The following is an 8229-nucleotide window of genomic DNA, read 5'->3' as shown; positions in this document are numbered from 1 at the left end:
TGCCCTCAGGGAGGCTGGGTGCCTGGAGCGCCCCCTCCTTTCCTAGGGCGGTCTCTCTCACTGCATAACACAGGGAGGACGAAGCACCTGCCCGAGCTTCCCAAGCCCAGTCCACGGGGGTGGGATCAAGACAGGAATCCAGGGCACGTGTCCCAGTCCACGGCAGAAGGCCTTTGTTTTCACCAACTGTGGGCTGGAGGAGAGGGGGCCAGAGAGGAGGAAGAGGAGGGTGGAGGGCTGGGAAGGGGCCACACACCCACCTGGGACTGCTGGGAGCCCCTCTAGAGAAGGACTCAGAGGCGGAAGCTTCTGGAATGATTCAGAAGGATGTTTTTGAGCCTTCTCTCACATAAAGCTGTCGGGGGTCCCGTTGGAGGGTGAGGCACGGAGTCCGGGAAAGGCCTTCTCCCTGCTGCCTCCTAGCACTGCGCAGGAGGCTGGCGCTCCTCGGGCTGGAAGCTTCTGAGGCTTGTCGAGGGCTGAGGCAGGAGGTGACGTTCCCTAACAAGGCAGTGGCGTGAGGAGGCCTTGGCGAGCGGCTTCATGGACCGTGGAGGGAACAAGGGAGAAACCGAGGTCCGGAGGCTGATGGAGCTCAGTGGTTGAGCGCCTGCTTCCCAGGCAGAGGTCCTGGGCTCAATCTCCAGCACCTCCTGAGAAAAGAAATAAAATTGGGGTCCACAGACAGAGGGGCTGCGGCCGCTTGGCTGCTTTAGACAGGCGCTGGAGCATCTTCGGGGGCCCCCGGAAGTCCCTGGGACCGGCAGGGCCAGGAGAGCGCCTGCAGGCCTGTCCTGGAGAGAGGTGTTTGCACAGATCAGGAGTCCTATCGGGGTGGACACGACGCCCGGGGACAGGTCCTGCAGTCACCACAGGGAACGTGAGCCCCGCTGAGGCCCCGCCGTCGCCCACAGCTCATCCCCCGCCGCCCTCCAGGCCACCAGCACATCCCGGGCTGACTCTCAGGGAACCAGCGCAGGCCCTGAGCGCTCTGCTGTGCCCTCTCCTGGGCACTTCCCAGGAGCAGGAGCTCAGCCTGGCGGGGCAACCTCAGCCTCCACCGCCCGCGGGCCCCTCCTCTCTGCCCGGCTCGGCCCCTCGACTCAGCCCCGGCTACACCTGGAGGTTTTCTGTCTGGAGAGGCAGCCGACCCCCGCTGTGCTGGGGATGGGGCGGGGGGACCCGCAACTTCAGCCTCTCTCCCTTGACAGCCCTGCCCGCGCCTGTCCTGTTTACCAAGGTGGGCGACGAGAACCTCAGGAACTGGGGGGAGTGGGGCGCGGCTAGTCATCAGCGCCGTGACCTTCCCTGGCCTCGAGGTCACAGCCACTGGGGGAGTGCCCCTGGGGACGTGCGGGAGGCAGTCACACACCTCTCGGTGCCCCAGCCGCCAAGTGGGGTGGGGACAAGCAAGATACCCCTCCCTGACCCTCCGAGGCCACCCCCTCACGACTAGGGGCCACCACCGGGCCCTGGGCCTGCAGCTGAGTCCCCCCTCCTGTGGGCCCTGCCCTGGCCATAGGAAGAGTGGCCTGGGGTAGGGGCAGGCTGGGTGGGGGCGCTCACCTTTGAAGAGAGGACAGATGTTCCAGATGTGGAGGCTGCCGGCCTTCATGAACTGGTCCAGAAAGATCTCCAGGAAGAAGATGGGGACATTCCCAATCAGGGGGTGAGGACGGAGAGAACGAGGAAGACACCTGCAGGTGGGCGGGAGGACAGCCTTGGGGTGGGCCCTGGAACTGTGAGCCAGGTTCCCCGGGCCTGGGGCTCTGCGCCCCCCTGTGGTGCCCGGGCGGGCACGTGCATCACCCACCCAGACCCTCCCTCCCGCAGCAGCAAGAAGAAGAGGGTGGCCCAGAGCGGGGCGACAGGCATCAGCGTGACGGACATGGGCAGGCGATGACGGCCAGGCGGGGCCCCGCAGGGAGGGGCCTGAGTGTGGACCTACGCCGCCGTGTCCGCCCTCGTGCTCACGGGCGCCAGGCACCCTGGGGCCGATGTCCTCGGCTCTAGCTTCTGAGGGCGACCCAGGCGAGGGGCCCAGGTGCTCCCGTGGGCCCCGGCCAGCCCCCACCCGTAAGCACCGGGCTCCTGGATAGGACGCCTAGCCCCGGGTGCCAGCAGCTGTGGCAGTCACAGGTCACCTCTCCCCGTGGGAGGGGTCTCAAGTTGTGGCAAGAGAAGGGACGTGCCCCTCCTTCTCCCTCTGCTCCCAGGCACCCAGTGCCCCAGCCTGCACCCCTCCACCCGGGCCACTGAGCCCGGTGACCCCCGTGGCTGGGCTTTCTTTCCCGCCCTTTAAGGAGTACAGCTGCAGTGGGTGGCATGGCTCTCAGGTCGCCTTTACCTGACTCTGCCACCTTGGAGATGTGCACGCCCTGCTCCGCGGCCACGAAGCCCAGAATGGAGAAGACCACGAAGCCAGCAAAGAAGCGGCTCCCCTGTTGATGAGCGCGAGGATGACGGCGTCCCTGCGGGGGGCAAGGGGGCCCTGGTGAGGCTGGCGGCCTGGCCCCCGGGGCGGGAGAGCAGGGCGGGCTGGGCCTTACTTGGAGCAGTTGTTGTTGAAGCGATTGTAGCTGCCCAGGGCCGTGAGCGCCCCCAGGCCGATGGCCCTGGAGAAGATCTGGGTGCCGGCATCTATCCACACCTGCAGGGGCGCAGGGGGCAGGTGAGGCCTCTGCCCGACTAGCCCCCACTGATGCCCATTGGCCTCTGCCTGACTGGCCCCGGCTCCCACCCATTGGCCTCCACCTCACCTAAGGGGACCCCAGCTGGGACCAGTCAGGCTTGAGATAGTAGACGACACCCTCAGTGCCCCGGGCAGCAGCACCCCGCGCCCCAGCAGGACGAGCAGGACCACGTAGGGGAAGGCGGCAGTGAGGTACACGATCTGCGGGAGGGGAGGCTGAGGAAGCTGGGCCGGCCCCCAGCAGCACCCACCCCAGCCAGCATGGGTCAGGGGCCCTGGTACGTGTTGGGGTGGGCAGAGCTGCATGTCTGTAGGGTGCATCACCCCAAAGGGGCAGCACGGGGCAGGCCCGTGGGGGGGAGCAGGTGAGGTGCCCGAGGCGGGCGTCCGTGGGCAGCGCAGGCGTGGGGCGGGAGGGGCCGTGACAATCGCGTCCCTCCCAGGACCCTGTGGGGCCACAAGGGAGTGGGGCATCAGGCTGGAAAGGGCAGGTGGGAACAGGCCAGCACCCCCACCCCCGAGCCAGGCCACCAGCTGAGCAGGCACCCGCTCTGGGGACCCTGCTGAGATGAGCCACCCTGGGGCCCCGCTGTCCAGGCCGGCTGCGCCCCGGGACTCTCAACCCTCTACCTGACCGTCCCTCTGTCTCTCTACCCTGGCGGGGGCCCCCAGAGAGGGACATGTGGAGATTCTGCTCCGGGACCCCAGGGCAGACCAGGACCACCCAGACGAGAGGACCTGCGGGGCCTCAGTGGGCCCTGACCAGCCCCCCCCCCAGAAGTAATGGGCACCCAGGGCAGACTCCTGGTCCGTGTGTCAAAACGGACCCCAGCAACGAGAGAAATGAGGGGGAGGCGGGACGGGGCCCAGGGGAGGGGGTGGCAGGGCACGGGGGAGGGCGGCCACTGCCCGGGCCTCTCCCCCAGGACAGCACAGCTGGGCCCTGCAGCTGGGCAGGGGGAAGGTGCACCTGGGGCAGACGAGGCTGGGACGGCCACGGGAAGGGGACAAGTGGCCTGGCTTCACGGGCCGCCCCGTCCGGCCCTAGCATGGCAGCTATTGCCCCTCGGAGGCCAGGGCGCCCCCCCCGCCTCAGGCTTTCCCTTTCCTGTTGACTTGACCCCCTTCCAGGCCCATAAGTAGCCCAGGACCCAGCAGGCCAGCAGACCCAGGGCCACCTCCAGCCACCTCCCTCCCCAGCGCCGCAGGCCTTTCATCCCGGGGGAGGAGGGACGGCGACGGGAAGCTGCCCCGCGGGCTGTCCCCTGCCCGCCACCGGGAGGCCCCTCGGCAGGCCCCGAGCCCCGAGCCCAGGGCTGGAGGGGGGCTGCCAGCCGCACCGGACACCCCAGCACCCGCAGCGCCACTGCCCCACCCACCCTGGCTGCTGCGGCCCGGGAGGCACGGCCCTGCCCCCCACCTCCGGGCGTCTCCCGGACTCACCCGACTCACTCCCAGACCTCGCAGTGACAGTGACGGGGCGACAGGCCAGAAGGGGGCCTTGGAGTCGGGCAGGCCGTAGGCGGGACCCGTGGCCACATGCCTCGCGTGGTCACGTGCCTCCCACCTGCACCCTGTCACGCATGGCCACCATCACATGCGCATCAGTCACGTGCACCTGCGTGACCTGCCCCCAGGTGTCACGTGCCCCTGCCTCACGTGACTTCACCATCCCGTGCGCCTCGCCGTCACGTGAGCCAGGCGCTCACGTGTGCCGGCCACAAACTAGCCAGGCAGTCACATGATCCCACCGTCACATATCCCGCTTTCACGTGCCCTCCAGCCCTCACGTGTCCCTCGCGTGCCCCACGAGGCTGCGGCAGAGCGTGTTCGCGCAGGCGCACGGGGCGGGGCCCCACGCGGGGTGGAGTGGCGGGGGAGGGGCCGCGGGGGGCGCCTCCTTCCGCCCTGGGTGGGCGCCCGCGCCCCTCTTGGTCTCCGCGAGGGGACTCCAGGCCCAGGCGCCCCGCCGTGCAGGCTGGAGGCGCAGGCGACGCGGCGGGCCGTGCCGAGGCCCAGGGCGCCAGGGGGTCCCTCCTAGGGGGTCCCTCCTGGTGGCGCAGGGGGCCGGGGCGGCCACGGGGCGCCCAGAGAGCCCGGCGGCGCGGGACACAGCGCGCCCGCGGGCCGAGGCCGGGAGGCGGGCTGGGGGAGTGTGTCCCCCGAGCAGCCGCCGAGGCCCGGGAGCCAGAGCAGGCCTGGGGGGCCGGGAGCCGGGGGCTCAGCCCGGGAGGCGGAGGCGGGAAGGGGCAGCGCCTGCCCCGGGGGCCTGGCCGGGGTGGGGGCACGGGGGGCGGGAAGGCCCCTGAGGGAGCGGGGGGAGGCCCAGGCCACCCACAGATGCTGCCTTGCCCGCCCGTGTCCCCGCCCGCGCCCTCACCCTGCTTTGCCGTCCCCACGGAGGTGGAGGTGGCGCTGGCCCGCCTGTCCCTGCCCCAAGTGCCCAACCCCGAGGGCCGGTCCCCAAGGAGCCCACGGGGCCCGCAGTGTCCCGGCTGTGTCAGTTCTAGAAGGGGCCGGGCGGGGGTGGCGCTGGCGGCAGGTCCTGGGGCCAAGCTGCGCCCCAGGGCGCGGCAACGGAGCCCTGGTGACACCTGCGGGGAGCGCCGAGGGGCAGGCCTGATGGACAGGGCGTTGAGCCTGAGCCTGCAGAGCCAGAAAGCAGCGGGTGACGCCCTCACGATGGCCTCTTCCCCTGGCTTTAGCCGACCCACGGCGCAGCCCTCAGCCCCCGGGTTCCAGCGCCGCCTGTGTCCCCCAGCTCTCCGCGGTGGCGCGCACCTCGCGGCCCTGTGCACCTCCCGCTTTTCTCTCAGCCTCCTGTGGAAAAGGGGACTGAGGCCTGACTTGGTGTCCTTCCCTGGGAGACTGAGTTCTCCAGCAGGTGCCGCTGCGTTATCAGGGCTTAATTGTTTGCCTTTACGTCCCTGGGGCTCAGGGCCCCTTTGTTTCCTTGGGAGCTTAACTGATTCCACAGAAAAGAATAAACCTGCTTCTCTTCCCTGCCTGAGTTTCTCTGCAACTAACGCGCGGCTAGATTTTCTTGCCTCTGTCCTCAGAGGGGATGGAGAGGTTCTGGGTTCAGATATTCAAGTAGTACAAGGTAATTAAAGACAATTTTGGAAATGAAAGAAAAGGAAAATCAACTGTGTTCTGTTATTCAGATGTAATTGCACTCAACAGTTTGGAATACTTTATTTTTATAACTGCCTTTGTATATTAAACAGCTGTAACACTACAAACACTGCGATGGCAATTTCTTAGGCCTTGTTTCAGGTAAGTGAAGGAAAGTGCTGACATAATTTGTTAACTCTTTGGGAGAGGGGGAAGTTCCCTTGCTCTAAAATATTTTCTATCCCACTGCCTTGCTAAACACACTCATTAGTTCTAAGTAGCTCTTTATAGATTATGGGCTTTTCTACACAGATGACCATGTCCACCCATGAAGGCGGTTTTACTCTTTCCAACCTGCCTGCCTTTTATCGTTTCATTTCTGCCCTCCTTATAGGTTGGGTGTTCCTCTTTCTCTGCTTACCAGGTAATTCTGGATTGGATGCCAGACATTCTGCATTTCACTTTGGGTCCTGGATAAAACATGTTCTTTACCTTTGTTCTGGGATGCTAAGTTAGTTAGAAATGGTTTGAGGCTTTCAAGTTATACTTTTAGGAGTTGCGCACTGGGACCAGAGCAGCTTGTGGTATCGGATTAATTTAATTACTTGACCACATCCAGTGCTTGGCAAGGCTGTCATTAGAAACAAGGAGTCTTATAGCCCCTTAGTTGGAATATTAAAATCTTTCTGACATTAATTTGGCATTAGCTATTAATATTCAAGGTATGTGTACTCTTTGACCCTCCATGTGTAATCTATCCCAGAGAAACTCCTGAACATGCACATAGGGTGAATGGACGAGGGTGTGAAGTTCAGTGTCATTTGTCATAGTGAAAAATTGAAAACCATGTACATGTGCATCAGCAGAGGAAAGGTTCAGTAAACTGCAGTACCTCCATCCTGGTGGGCTAGTATGCAAATATTAAAGAAAGAGCAAGGTGGATGGCTAGGTAGTAACAGAGAAAGATTACAGCAAGTTGTCTGAGGTGTGGCACGTTCCTATCTTAGCAAAATCCTCTCTGCGTGAACATGGGAGAATGTGCCGAGTAACTGCCTGGAATGAGCCACCTCCACTGTCGACAGTGGTTACCTCTAGACAGTAACCTTAAGGAAGGGAACTTTGCACTCTTAGCATTTCAGAGTTCCATGTGGATTAAATATCTTCAAGTATGTTTTAACTTTTAAAAAAATATTTTCAACAAATATGTTCACTTTGGAAAATAAGAGTCTGCTCTGCTGGGTTAAGGAAAAGGCTCTCCATGTCTTGTTCTTTTCAAGCAGTGGAAATGGATTTGGAGTTTGATGCATTGTCTGCCTTCTGTAGAGGATGCCTGTTGGATTTTTCACCTAGCATCTATTCCCCTTCCTCTGGGACCAGGATCCTCATTTCCCCCTAGAAAAGTACCCCTTTCCTCCTTTCTGCCATGGTGACTTGGGTGGGGTTGACTTCTCCCTGACGCCAGGCAGGTGAGTGAGGCCTGGTCAGACTGCAGCTTTCCTCTGGCCGTGGTCACCTCAGCCGAGCCAGTGACACTCTCAGAGGCCCCAGGGTGGCAGGCTGGCGCTGGATGGAGAAGAAGTTGGTGCAAGAGAGCAAATCCCAGAGAGCCAACTCCTAGATCCCGCTGTGCCCGAGGCCAGGACTTACCCCTCCCTGGTCCTTTCATTTACACGAACCCATGAAACTGTCCTGTGGCTTAAGCCAATTTGGATATTTTATTTGCTGGGTTTTGTTCACTTGCAACAAAGTCCTGGTCATTACTGAAATGATGAACCATAGGTTTATTTCCTCTTTAATGTACTAATGTGGTCTGAGCACTTGGCCCTCCTTTCTTTCAAGACAGAAACGGACATTTTTTGTTCTTGTTATTGCTATGGGATTGCTTCTTTGTGTATAAGCCATCAAGACATACTATGGTAGAAAAGAACTGAGCCTTTTGTGGTTAAGAATCCAAAAAGGGAGATGAGGGGCTGCACAGGGGTACCTGGAGGAAAGGACAAAGGCCAAGGGAAATGGGGAACAGCCTTTTCCAGAGAGAATGCCCAAATTTGGCCCAGATTTGTGTGGTCAGTGCAACAGGGTACTCGGTCTGTCCTGTGATGGTGGTAATTCCATTTCAGGACAAGCCCAGACCTCACATTATTTTTACACCTTGCATAATATACCACGAAATGTGTATACTGTAGTTAGTTTTAACAGTCGCTTATATATATATATACAGACATATATATAGACTAATATATATATTAGGTTGTTTCTAATTTTTCAATATTATGTACAATGCTGACGTGAACATCCTGGTACACTTGTATTTTTTTCTAAGATTTATTTATTCTCACCCTTTCCACCCCCACCCCCCGTTTTCTGCTCACTGTGACCATTACCTGTGTGTGCTTCTGTTTCTTCTTGCACTCTTGTCAGGT

This window comes from Dasypus novemcinctus, chromosome X (genome assembly GCF_030445035.2).
Source record: "Dasypus novemcinctus isolate mDasNov1 chromosome X, mDasNov1.1.hap2, whole genome shotgun sequence".
Classification (NCBI taxonomy): domain Eukaryota; kingdom Metazoa; phylum Chordata; class Mammalia; order Cingulata; family Dasypodidae; genus Dasypus; species Dasypus novemcinctus.
Note: the sequence above shows the minus strand (reverse complement) of the source record.